Source organism: Cebus imitator, unplaced genomic scaffold, assembly GCF_001604975.1.
Source record: "Cebus imitator isolate Cc_AM_T3 unplaced genomic scaffold, Cebus_imitator-1.0 Scaffold58, whole genome shotgun sequence".
NCBI classification, from domain to species: Eukaryota; Metazoa; Chordata; class Mammalia; order Primates; family Cebidae; genus Cebus; species Cebus imitator.
The window spans coordinates 2,817,638-2,831,214 of record NW_016107373.1 but is presented as its reverse complement, the minus strand read 5'-3'; the positions used below and the strand labels follow the sequence as shown (position 1 = coordinate 2,831,214).

The window sequence follows — 13,577 nt, the reverse complement described above, 5'->3', positions numbered from 1 at the left end:
GTAGCCCACGAGGGCGCTGTGATTAGTCCCATTTTACAGGCGGTGGCGGTTCATGTTTGAGTTCACTTAGCCTTCAGGCGTCCAGCCTAGGCCCACCCTTCTCTCTCCCTTCTTGGTGTAACTTGACCAAACAACACGACCCCACGGTCACTACCGCCAGCTTCTTCAATACTCCACCCTAAAATCCGTCCTCAGAGATGCTGCTGCTGTCAATTCTGATGTCAGGGGACTAGGATCTTATCTGGGGCTCTGGGACACTTGTTGGGGCCACAGTTGTCAAACCTTTTGTCGCTACACATCCTATGGGGGCCGGAGGTGAGGATGGCGGTTGGGGGTCATGGAGGCTGTCCGGTGGCCTGTCAGCCTAAAATAACCAGGCTCCTACAGGCAAGCCCCACCCTCCAAACTCTGGGCTCCTTCAGCTCCTTATGGTGGGAAAATAATGTACTCTCTCCCACCCCAACCCCCAGTACCCTATGCTCTCCTTAGAGAAATGCCTGGATCTCTTACATCTGCTCCGATGGTCACAGTGGGCCAGGAAACCGGATGGGGGCTGGATGCGGGAAGAGGAAGGCGAGGCTGATGACATGCTCCATTTCGCAAGTAAATGGGACAGAAAGAGGTGAGTGGCTGCCCCAAGCATCTAGCTAGGTGGGCGTTCTGACTCCAGGTCTCAGTTCTCTCTGCATCAGCTCCTTAAGGGTTAAAAGAGCAGGCTCTGGAACCAGATCACCTAGGTTCAAATCCTGGCCCTGCCTCTTACTGACTGTGTGGCCTTGGACAAAGTAAGTCACTTACAACAACCAATAGTAGGAACCGCCTGTAGTTGCGGCTGTAGAGATTTAGAGTTAATAGCAGCTGCTCATGTTTATTGAGCATGGACTGTGTGCCAAGCAGGCTCCCACGGTCCTCACCAGAGCCGGGATTGGGCAGGAGAGGCTGTGCCCTTGGCAAGGCAGTAAACAGAACAGTCCTTGGCTCCTAGTGAGTGCTCAGTGACTGTTAGATGTCTGATTACTAAGGTAGGTAAACTCTGATGCCCCAGTGCCACCGACACTGCCCCCAGCCAAACACCTAGACAGTGAAAACCAATCATGAATGAGTGAATCAATCAATCAAAGTATGTGACTCTAGATTAGGATGATTTTTAAGGTGTGTTGGGTGGGGCCATCTGACTCAAGACTCTGTAGTAATTTCTGCACGTCAGGCTCAGCTCACTGCCTTCACAGAGCTGGGCCAAGCCAGGCTGATGAATCCATGAATCCATTTGTCACTCCCTCTTCTGCCTTTCTCGCACTCAGGGCTCTGGGTGGCTGAAGGGAGGGCCCCCAGCGTCACTCAAGAACAGTGTCCTCCCAGACATGGGGACACCTGCCGGTGCTCTGCTTGGTGTAACCCTAAAGACTAGAAGCAGGGTCTGTGCTTGTATTCCCAGAGAGCCTGATCATACATCAGCGATGATGGCAGGGTCGGCGGGGGGGGGGGGGGGGGGGGGGGGGGGGGGGGGGGGGGGGGGGGGGGGCGGGGGTTTGGGAGGGGAAGAGGGATAACACTGGGGGGGGGGGGTGGGGTGGGGGGGGGGGGGCTTTCTCACAATCACTGCAAGTTCTCCAACATGGAAGAGGCTGCCTTAGTTGTCATGAATGAGTGCCCCGTCACCAGCAGCATGCAAGCAGAATCCAGGCAAGGGTTGATGAGGACACCACAGGAAGAATTCCCGCCTTAGGTGGTATTTGGAGTGGATAACCTTTGCCCTCTGGGAGTCTGTATTCTCTCAGTCTCCCAAGCTTATCAGTGGGGAAGCTGGGGAGGCTGGGAGCTCAGGCTGCCAAGGCTGAGGGCAAGCCTGCCCCGCCATCCTTTGTGAAGGAGGCCATCCGGACTGTGCCTATCCCGTATGCCAGCCAAGGTGCTATGTGCTGAGACCCCAGGGGTGAACAGGACACTGTCCCTCTCCTTGGAGAGTTCACAGCCTCCTGGTAGATGACTGCAGATAGTCAATAGCAGCAACAGTAATCACTCAGGATAACAGGCAAAGTGTTTGGAGGGGGGCCAGGGGAGAAGCAGCAGACTCTATCCATAACCCCCTGCCTCCAGTCTCCCTAAAGCGCACATGAGAGGATCTTACTGTCTTCCTTCCTGCCTACTTTTTTTAAAGTGATGTGTCCAGTTCAGACACATTCCTTAGGCAGACATTCTGCCTTCAACTCTTCTGAGTTACCTGATCTTTACACTGGGCATCAAAAAACGCACCTCGCTGGGCTGCTGTGAGGATGAACGTTGACATTCACTGAGTGTGCCCCTAACGCCAGGCAGGAGTAGACACTCGGTGCAGTGCACGGTAACAATGAGGAGTCATCATTATTCACAGCGAGGGTGAGATACGTGGGCTGGGACCTTGGCTTTGCTCCTAAGTAGCCACGCGACCCTCTCCTGCTCAGATATAAAAATATCTGCCTTGCAGAACTTGTGAGAGTCAAGTCACGTGATTCCAGGAGCAAGGTTTGCAAACTGGAAATGCTGATTCCTATTACGATCATTACTAATGTGATTCTTGGTGAAGTGTTCCTCTCAAGGCCCCCAGGGACTGGGGACCGGAGAAGGGTGGGGATGGAGCCAGGAGGCAGCCAGTGGCTATTGCAGGGGTGGGAGTGTCACTCCCTCTAGACTCCCACAGGAGCCTGGGAGCAGCAGGGGCTCCATCTGTCCTGGTTACCCTCCACAGGCTGGGACGGCAACACCTCCTTGGTGAGCAGGCGTGAGTGAGCAGGTGTGCCTGTGTGTCTGTGTTTGTGCCCGTGCACGCGGGTGCAGGAGGGTGGGGTGGGCACAAGGATTACCAGTGTCTGTAGCCAGAAATCACTTATGGACGAAGAAGAATGAGGATGTAATTGGATTTCAAAGATGTTTGGAGTGAGCTACTGTTAGCACCCGGGACTGCAGGAGCGAGGCCTGCGGAGTGGGGGTTGGACCTCATCTTTGGGCCTGGGGGCAGGGGTGGGGGGATGGGAAGAGGTTTCAGCAGTGATGGGAGCGTTTGACATGGTGTTGTCAGAAGCCTGTTGTGGTTGAGCCCGGGGTGAACAGGACACTGTCCCTGTCCTTGGAGAGGTCACAGCCTCCTGGCGGATGACTCCAGATAGTCAATAGCAGCACAGTAACTGCTCAGGCTAACAGGCAAAGTGCTTGGAGCGGGGCCGGGGGAAAGCAGCAGACTCTATCCATAACCCCCTGCCTCCACTCTTCCTGAAGCAGATCTGGGTTCAAGTCCTGGTTATGGGACCATGAGCCAGTGATTTCACTTCTCCGGGCCTCAGTTTGCTCATCTGTAAAATGGAGCTAATGACAGGGCCTACCTCACAGGAGTTATTGGAAGTTTGGCACAGAAACTGCACGTGAAGCCTCAACACGGGGCAGGCAGGTCTTCAGTCATCAGTTGTTGCTGCTGGTGTTATGATGAGGCAGCCTGGGAGGAGTGGAGGGAGTAGCCTCAGGAGTGCTGGTGTATCTCAACGGGAAAGCAGAGCTCTGGTGTGAGAGCTGTCTAGCCAGGGTTCACGGAGGCTGCCACAGGAGCACCATTTTGGCCCAGAGAGGAGGAGCCTCCATCCCGTGTCACAAGGAGGAAAGCAGACAGCTGGGTTTTCACAACTGCTTCTGGTTCCCCTCCTGGCTTCCTCTCATTTCCTCCAAAGCTTCCTTGTCTGTAAACCTGCCTGGGGAGGAGAACTCTGTTACACACAGCGCTGGGGACTGGAAGGAGCAGCTGGGAGCTCAGGAACCCCCAGGCAGGCCTCCCAAACGCTTCTCGCCCCTATCCCTCCAGCTTGAGCACTGACCAGCCCTCCTCCCCCCACCCCATTCTCCTGCCGGCAGCTTCCCTCCTGTGTGACTCATCCCCACCACCTCTGTTGCTGCTCCAGGACCAGGAAATGTCAAGCAATTTCTTATCTGTGGGAGAGACAACTGATCAGGATGGGGGTGGAAGCAATGAGGCTCAGATCTCCCCAAAGAAAGAGTGTGACAGCTAGGGGACCAGAAGACCATGGCCAGCGCTTTCCTGCTTCCTGTCAGGGAGGGCTCAAGGAGGAAGGTGAGAGTGGGATTTAGCAACTAGACCCATCCGGGATTTAGGCTCAAGGTCCTAGTCCTCTTCTAACCAGCTCTGTGGCCTTAGGCAAGTTACTCAGCGTCTCTGAGCTTCGGCGGCGGCGTGTTCCTCTGTCAAATGGAAAGAGGAAAATCATGATACATAGGGTTCTTGGGGTATTAAGTGAGACAGTACATGTACCTGAGCTCAGGGCCTGCAGACAGTCAGCACTCAGTAAATGTTCATTGACTCAGTGAATGAATGGACACATGGAAATGGCAGTGAGCTGGGCGCACATGGCAGTCTGCAAGAAATCCACCCTCCGCTAGCTGGGAGAATTGGGGAGATGTCTGTCGACCTTGCATCCGAAGCCTGGGACACCTGGACATCTGTTGCTCTGTGCTGGTACTGAAGGGACAGCTTCCAAAGCTCAGGGCAGATGGAGTATGGACTACCCCTTATGGGCATAGCCAATATTAGAACCTCAGGCTGGGTCCAGATTCTCTAAGTGCTGAGCCCTGGCCAGGAAAAGATTTGCTATGCAAGGAGGGTAGCAGATTTTGGACCCTCATCTTGGGCGACCCCCAGGATTCCTTCACAATGAGTGCCCAGAGCAGCCGGTCTGTGGTGTGGGATAACAGTCTTGCACCCTGGGCAGCTGGCTAGGGCAATGGCTGCCGCTTCACTTGCCTCCTGCCCATGATAAAACCCCAGGGGGCTTTATCATTATTTCAAAAAAAGTATTCTGAGCCTCTACTGTGTGCCAGATGCTGGTCTAGTTCCCTACGCGTCATTTATCTTAACAAACCTCATGAGGTTGGTATCAGTACTAGCCCCGTTTTACAGATGGCAAAATGGAGGCCCACTGAGTTCCATAACTTACGCAAGATCACACCCTAGAAAGCAGGGAGGTGGGACCGGAACCCTGGCAGTCTGACCCGGAGCTCAGGTGCTTCTAGTTGTGTCACTGGCCAGGACAGGTATTACTGATCCCCTGTAAGGCCTGCTGCTCCTGGCCTACCCTTGCCCCAGTGAAGTCACAAAGTTTGGGGATGGTGTCACCCACAGACCCACAGGAACATCTGCCAAATAGATTCTAGTTTATAAATAGCTTTGGAGTGTGAAGTCTCAAAGCCTTCTTGGGGGCAGAAAAATGGTAGAAACCTAAGCTCTCAGTTCCCCCTCAGACAAGGAAGCTCTGGGGAAGGAAGTCACAAGGGCAGCTATCCGTGGTCCAAAAAGCCCCCCACGTGATTCTGAGACGAGCCGAAGTTTGAGAACCATTGCTTTAGAATTTGCAAAGCAGATTCCTAGATTGTCTCATTTAAATGGGCACTTTGCTATTATTCCACTCATTTTGCAGGTAAGGCTAATGAGTTTCCATTTGCCAGATATCACCCACCAGGGAAGTGAAGATGGGCCTGGAACCCACAGTTTTTGGTTCTGGAATATTCTTGTTTGCACTGCTGGGACCAAGCTGCTGAGCAAGGCGGTGGGGGAGGCCTCTGAGCTGAAGGGAAGGGTGAAAGACCAGAGGGGAGAGGTGGGAAGGGATTCCACCTCCCTCCCTCCTGGGGGAGAGGCGGGCCGCGGGGATAATTCCCTCGGAGGCGCCCCAACCCAAATCTACGTAAATAAAGCCCAGGCTGGCGTTTTGAGTGATCGGTTTATTAATACTCGCGGGGCCGCTGCCGCGGCGGAGGGCGATAACAAAGGCGCACCGGAGGCTTCGTTATGTAATTGCTCCGAGGGGCGCGCCGCGGGTGTTGGGGGCTCGGCCAGGAGGGAGGCTGCGATCCGGGGCTCTGAGGCTCTAGGCGGACGGCAGATGGAGGGAGCACTTGCTGGAGAGTCCTCACCCCGCTTCATCCGGCGCTCTCCTCCTCCCACTCACCGGCCAGCGGCCAGAAGGCACTCACCGGCACGGCAGGGTCCAACCCTCCGCCTGGAGAGCGGACTCCCGGAGGCAGATCGGCAGTTCCAGAGGACCCCAAGGCTGAACCAGGGTCTCTCCTCCCCAGCTCACCACCGCTCGTCCTTGCCCCACTGTCACCCTGGTTTGGGGGAGAGAAAGAGAGAAATGACCAACTTTTTGCGCCACTCCTGTGTGCATAGCAAACTCATAGCAACCTCTGTGAGCGGGGTCCATTTTTTTAAATGGGGAACTGAAGCCCAGAAAGGGCTGGCTTCATAGACCAGGGTTTTGAATCCCCAAATGTGTCAGCTCCAAAGCCCACATTTTTTTTCCCTTGGTTGTCACAAGGGGTTTTTATAACCACCATGGATCAGGCTTTGCCTCAGTTTCTCCAAATGCTCCAGCGCTTTAACCCTTCTGGCCTTTGCAAAGGCTGAGCCCTCTGCCAGGCATTTCTGAGAAGTCCTTCCCAGTCTCCCCCGACCCGCGCTCCCACCTCCTACACATCCTAGGAAGCCTTGGAGGCAACCTCTCTGGCTCTGGGAGTGGCCATGCCAGCACCTGCCACACTGCTTCATGGGAACCACTGTCATCTGTCTGCCGCCATCAGGCCACGTGCTCTGGGATGGTGACTCCGAGTCTAACACATCTTCTTCACTCAGCCACTCCATCCCACCCCTCAGTGCAAGGCCAGGCACACAGCACTGGGTGAATTTGAGGTGAAGGTTTGAACCCTCCGGTGGATTTAATGCATAGTGAGTCTTCAGACCCTGCCTTCAAACTCTACACACTCACCTCTGGCTGTACCAACTCCTAGGCTGTGTGGCCTCTAGCAACTTCTGTAGCCTCCCTGGGCCTCTGTTTCTCCATTGTTCAACAGGGCTCACAGCAACCTCGATCTCATGATGCTAGTGAGTGTTTATTGAACATTTACTATATGCTGGGCACTGTGCCAAGCACCTGCAGTGGGTGGCTTCATGGACTCTGCACACCAGCCCTGTGGAGGTAGTTACCATTATTATTTCCATTTTATAGACGAGTAACTCTCCCAAGTCTCCAGCTGATGAGGGACAGAGCCGGGATTCGAACCGTGCTCCTTCTGTCCCCTGGGCTTCTGACTTCCGTTCACAGGGCTATTTTGATAATTAGATGAAAAACAGTTAAGGGCCAGCATACAGCAGGTACTTAATAATGCTTCTGCCCTCCACTGTCCCAGGGTGGCTCTCCATTTCCCCTTCAGTTTTCTTCCCCATTGCCATAGGCCCCACGGCATTCTGGGAGCCCCTTAGGGCTGACCAGAGGGAGGCAGGAGGACCTGGCAGAGGGAAGTGTTCTGGTTTCTGAGTATAAAGAAATGGTTGTTTTACATCCTTATAGTGAGAGGAGGGCGCAGCGTGCATTTGCCAGTCTAGCGAGTTGAGCTGCAGCTTCCCTGTGCTTCGCCAATTGCTGACATGCGTCTTTAGCCCAAGGCAGTAAACAGAAGCCCACTCCGCCTGGCAGCTCCATGTTCCTGGGGTGAGGAAGGGCGTCTGACCCCGGAGCTCTCAGGTCAGCCATCTAGGCCTACTGAGAAAGTAGGTGTCAGTGGGGGAGTTAGGGAGAGTTCCTGTGGGTCTCCCCAAGGCCATGAGGAGGACTACTCCCTTTTCTCCGTGTACACAACTGAAAATGAGGATTATATATGCAGACAGGGAGAGAATAATGACTACTTATCAGTGACAATGTAGAGCAAGGCTGCAGGCTGCTACACCTGTGGCAGATGGAGTGGTGCAGTGCACAGCCTGGGCAGCAGGTCGTGGCAGCCCAAGGGGACAGTCCATCATAGAGCTACAATTTCATCCTGCAAGATTCATAATGAGCTTTAAATTATTCCAGCTCAAACAAATGAAGGAACGGATACATGCGTACAGACATAGATACATCCACAAAATGAGTGATGAGTACAACACCAGTTATGAATCAGAGAAGCCCATAATCTAGTGCAAGAGACAGACACCTGAGCAGTTGCTGCTCCCAGCTCCCCTCTTGTGCCTGGCTCTGTCCTGGGCTGGGACCTTGCCTTTGTCCCTGCTGTTCCTTTGGCTTGACCTTTCTCACCCATCACATCCTAGTCTTCATCTCTCAGCTCTGGACCATGCTTCTCTTGTCTCGGCTTAAATGTTTCCCAGCAGGGCGCTGGGGCTCATGCCTGTAATTCCAGCACTTTGGGAGGCCGAAGCAGGAGGATCACTTGAGGTTAGGAGTTTTAGCAGCCTGGCCAACATGGTGAAACCCCATCTTTACTAAAAATACAAAAATTAGCTGGGCATGGTGGCATGTGCCTGTAGTCCCAGCTACTTGGGAGGCTGTGGCACAAGAATCACTTAAGCCCGGGAGGTGGAGGTTGTAGTGAGCTGAGATCATGCCACTGCACTCCAGCCTGGGCGACAGAGCGAGACTCAAAAAACAAACAAACAACTTTGGCAACTTTTCTGTACCCACCCTCCCCCATCACCCCCTCCCCCATGCCTCATACCAAAGTTGGCGCAGGCCACATCCCTGGGCCCCAGAAACTCCCCCAAGCTGACCCCAGTAGCTCCCTCCAGGCCCTGTAGTGAATCTGACAGCTCGGTTCCAGGTTCCAGGTGCCCGGGGCTGGCCGTGAGCTACTCGAGGGCAGGACTCTATCTTGTTTCCCGCCATGCCTTTATGCCTAGTTCAGTGCCAAGCATACAGCAAGTGTCTGAACGGTGTGGGAAGAGAAAAGGTGTCGGGGAGAGGTGAAGGGGAGATTGTCAGAGTGAAGGGGGCTCAGTCGCCCCACCCCAGCCTCACACACAGCACCCTCAGCCCAGGCACTGATCCCAGGAGTCTGAGAAGCTGGTCAGAACTGCCCTGGCTGCAGCTAATCTCTGAATGAGGCCCCACTGCCTGCTGTCACCTCTCTGCCCCCACTCCTACTTCCCTCTCTGCCACCTCCACAGGGATCCTGGGCAGCCCACTAACTCCCACGGTGAGAAATCTCAAAGACTCCTGGGCCTCTGGCTGCAGCCGGCCGGCCGGCTTTCCCACCTCCTCTTTTTCTCTTCCTTCTGCTTTGCCTCATACCCAATCCCCCCTCCCCCAGCCTGGTGACTCCAAACTGAAAAGAAAAAAAAAATAAATAAAAAAAAAGGCCCACACAGCAGCTTTAACAGTGAAAAACAACCGATTTAAGGAGTAATCGCTGCTGTAATGATTGTCTAAGCCCTGAGTCACTGTGGAAAATCAGATTGAGGCTCTGGGACTCCCAGGCTCCCTGAGCGTGTCATATGGGTTTGTTTTTTAATATCCAGGACCTCAGTGTCTCCATCTGTAAAATGGAAGGAATATTGTCAGCCCAAAGAAACTGATGGTTAATCTCCTGATTTTCCCTGGGGCTGGAAATCAGAGGTTAAGGTAGTCTACAGAGTTGGCTTGGGAGGCATCAGGGTTCACATTCTTCCTACCACAGGACCCATGAGAGAAATGTGGTGCCGGGCGGGTGCAGAGAGACTCACAGCTTCTCGGGGCTCTGGGAAAGGTTCTAGAGATGGTGACGTTTAACCGAGCTGGGACGCATGAATGGGTGAATGAGAGCTATGGGAAGTGACGGAGTGATGGAAAGTCAGCTCTGGAAGGGACTACAGACCTCATTGGGTCGTACACTCTCATTTTACAGACGAAGAAACTGAGGCCTGAAAGGCTTTGGAAATTGCTCAAAGTCATCAGCTCATTAGTGGCAGAGCCCAAGTTAGAAAGCAGGTGCCTTGACTCCTGCTCCAGTGCTCTCTCTTAGGATGCCAGCCTAGCTCATAGAAATAATAGATGCAGTGTGTGGCTTGCTCACCTTGAGCCCAGGGCTGTGCTAATGCCTTATGCGCATGTGCAGCATTGTCTTTCATTCCTGGAATAATCCTGTAAGGTAGGATTCGAATATAGGCCCTGTTTTATCTTAGTAAGGCTCAGAGAGGTTCAACGGCTTATGCAGGGACACACAGCAGGGCTTTCTTGGCCTGCAGCCCCTCCTGACTTCTCTATTCTCCAGCAGGGTCTAACATGGAGGGGCCTAAGCCGGGAGTGGGGCTTCTGAGCTGCACCCCTGGGTGGGCTGCCTTTCCCTCGAGCCTCTGTCCTCTCTAAGAAGGGTTAGAGAGGGACCCCTTCCCTAGAGGGGAAGGAGCCTGGGCTTTCCCTGGAAGAAGCTCCCACAGGGAGGGAAGCCAGATCGTCAAGGAGACAGGAGGCATACACGTAAAATCCCCATCAGTAAGTGGCTGCCTGGCCAGCGCACGTCTTTGAAATGCCAGGCTCTCCTGGTGAATGCATTCCAGCTTCTGCGGCAGAAAACCAGGTAGGATTAAAGGAGGCGGGGAGGGGATAGTGTCCGGGGGTGGGAGGGACCAACCTGCCCCTCACCCTGACCCCACACTGGAATGGGCATGGCAGACAGGGCGCTGTCTCCTAGGAAGCCAGGATACTGCCTTGGGTACCACATAAGCAGGGCAACCCATAAAACAAGAAAAAAATGTTTTCAAACAATTTAATTTTATTACAAAAGTGCATTAAAGTACTGTTGTCATCATGGGATTTCCTTACAGTTACAGTTTAGTGTTATTTTTGTTTGGGATTCGTTGGGGATGGCGGGAGAAAGCATGATCTTCTCAGACTTAGAGCCTTTCAATATTGCAGCTGTGCAGGGGAGGACGGGAGGGGCATGTTGAAGGGCCAGCCCTGATCTCCCCTGGGACTGATGTCCAAAAGTATTACCTAAGGAGCCTGAAGTCTTGGGTCCCACAGCTAGCTCTGGTATGAATTTACAGCACCAAATTTACTTTATGAAACTGTACGCATTTTTGGGCCTCGATTTCTTCACCTGTTGAATGGGTATAGTTACTATTATTTCACCTGTGTCACAGACCTTTCATTGTCATTCGGGCTAGAAATGAACAGAGACAGCCAGTGGCAGTGCCTGGGAGGACTTCAGGGACTCGCTGCAAAGCGTGTTACACATGCAGATTCACAGGCCCCTCCCCAGACCTCCTGGGTCCAAATCCATGGGGTTGGAGCCGAGAGATCTGCATTTCACCGCTCCCCTCCCCTCTACTCAAGTGATCTCATGTCATCACAGTGAAAACTCACCAAAGCCAGAGATTTGGGTTCTTCTGAGGAGCTGCCCCCTCTGCCACGTGGCTGATGCCTCCTGTGTGAAATCAGGGAACGGACCTGGGTGGTATCTGCAGGTGCAGCCTTTGTGGTGTCTCTCTGAATGGCCTGGGCTGGGGCTGGCTGGCCAGCAGGAGGTGGAGAGGGCAACCCAGGACAGAGGCCCTGTGAGGTAGGGCCAGGACTTGAAGTCTGGCACTGACAAATTCTCTAAGAGGGGGGCAGACCCCACCACCCCAGCTTCCGGCTGGGCCCCAAGGTCCGGGAGACTCCATGAAGGGGTGGCAGGTGTGCCATCTGCTCAGGCGTGGGCTGGGGAAGGGGGGCAGACACCAACCGTCCAGTATTGAATGGCCTTTCTGTTGGGACCCAGCCTGAAGAACAGATGGCCTGAGGGCCGCTGGCACTGGTGCATGAGGGGGCGACAGAGGCCGGGCCTCCCCCCTCCCCGCTCACCCCCCACTAAGTCACAGAGTCCTCTCTTCCTGAGTGAGGAGGCCCTCACAAGGCACCCTTGGTGACAGTAGCCAGGAAGAAGCTGGTTTAAGAGGGATTAGCAGGTCCCCACAGCAGGCTGCTGGGGGAAGGCTGGGAAGCTGCTCAGCACCTGCAGCCTCCACCGGAGCCAGAAGGGGAATGGGATACCCGGTGCGGGAGGGCACCAACTTCCAACCTCTTCCCCCAGGGCTTCTTTTTCTTTTCTCTCTCTCTCTTTCTTTCTTTTTTTTTTTTAAGATGGAGTCTCGCTCTGTCACCCAGGCTGGAGTGCAGTGGTGCGATCTCGGCTCACTGCAAACTCTGCCTCCTGGGTTCAAGTGATTCTCCTGCCTCAGCCTCTTCAGCAGCTGGGATTACGGGTGCCCACCACCACACCCTGCTAGTTTTTGTATTTTCAGTAGAGATGGGGTTTCACCATGTTGGCTAAGCTGGACTCAAACTCCTGACCTCAAGTGATCCGCCCGCCTCAGCCCCCGAAAGTGCTGGGATTACAGACATGAGCCACAGCACCTGGCTTCCCACCAGTTTTTACTGATGGAGAAACTGAGGCCTGGGAAGGCGCAGAGCCCTAGCTCCACATCACGCCCCGGTCAGTGGCAGAGCTAGGACTGGAACCGAGACATCCTGATACCATATTTGAGGCTCCTCCTGCCCCTCCTCCGGCTTTCCTCCTGACAGTCCCCCTTCCCCTCCTCCCTCCCCTCCACTCTGCCTCCTTCTCCTGAGACCTGGCCAGGCCTCTCCACCTCTGTGTCTCTGCCACCCTCGTCCTCTGGTCTGAAACCCTCTCCTGCTTTAGCTGCTGCAGATTCTTCAAAACCCAAGGCAAGTGCCCACCTCCTCCAGGAAGGCTTCCAATCCATCTTCCCAACCTAAGCATCCAGAATGCGAGGCCCATGCACTGTCCACTTGGGATTGTGGAGGCCAATCCCTTCGTGATAAAGAATCAGTAACGGAGACTCAAGCAGGGAAAGACTTTTAGAAATGTTCCCCACTGCTACCTGCCCCCTGCAGCTATTCTCCCGGGCTTCGTTTTTCTTTAAAAATTCAGAGAGGCTGTCAAGGAATCTGGTAAAACAAGGGTCCCTTTGGGTTCTTCTCTTGAAAGGAGGTATTTTTTCTGCTTTCTCTCCAAGGTTTCCCAGAGACTTGGATTTCCTTTTCTTTCAGAGACAGGAGCTGAGCCACGCCTGCAGACACCTGCTCCCCTGCTTTGGAGATAATCACGGGGTGATAAGCTCTGCAAGGGACCTCACAGCTGCTGGGCCGGAGCCAAAGGGGCCTCAGGGAGACACTTTGAGGGGGACATGGGAGGAGGAGAGCAAGGGCATCCCCTTTTGGGGAGAGACCCAGGTGTGAATCCCTGATCCAATATTTACTAGGCCTCTTGCCTGGGAAAAGCCTTTGAGCTGCCTCTGTGCCCTCCTGGCCAGGCTATGGGGAGGGCTTGGATAAGGTCTGGTTGCCAGAGGGGAGATGTTGGGCCCCAGCCCCTGCCCTCTCAGGGGCCCAGTCCAGGGACAGAATCCACTAATCACAACAACCACTCATGTCTCAAGATTCCCCAGTCCACTAAGCCAAGGGCATCCCCTACTCAGCCCTTCGCCTGCATTGTTAGAAATAGATGTTGGAAATAGATGCTTGGTGCGGCAACGAAAAATCAGCACTGAGACAAAGGATCTTTCAGCAACGTAATTTTTACTTCCTGGGCTGCAGGAAGGGTACACTCACTAGCCATCTTGCCACAAGAATACAAAGAACAAAGGAAAACACACAAATTTATCCCTTATGCATGTGGGGTTGTCCTTATTGCTGTGTCTGATCTCCGTTGGCTGGAGCCAGACCTCACAATCTAAACTAAAGCCCGATTGTCTGACAACTTAAAACTTTTCTAAACAGGTAAAAGCA

General features: G+C 53.9%; 1 long non-coding RNA gene across 1 annotated transcript; it reads right to left on the bottom strand.

Moving 5' to 3' along the window:
• Window positions 1–5,672: 5,672 nt before the first annotated feature.
• LOC108304900 lies at window positions 5,673–11,431 on the bottom strand. Its single transcript, XR_001825460.2, has 3 exons — window positions 11,148–11,431; window positions 6,966–7,848; window positions 5,673–6,144 (listed from the first exon to the last, which is right to left on the bottom strand). It is a non-coding gene; the product is annotated as an uncharacterized LOC108304900 (long non-coding RNA).
• Between the last annotated feature and the right edge of the window lie 2,146 nt (window positions 11,432–13,577).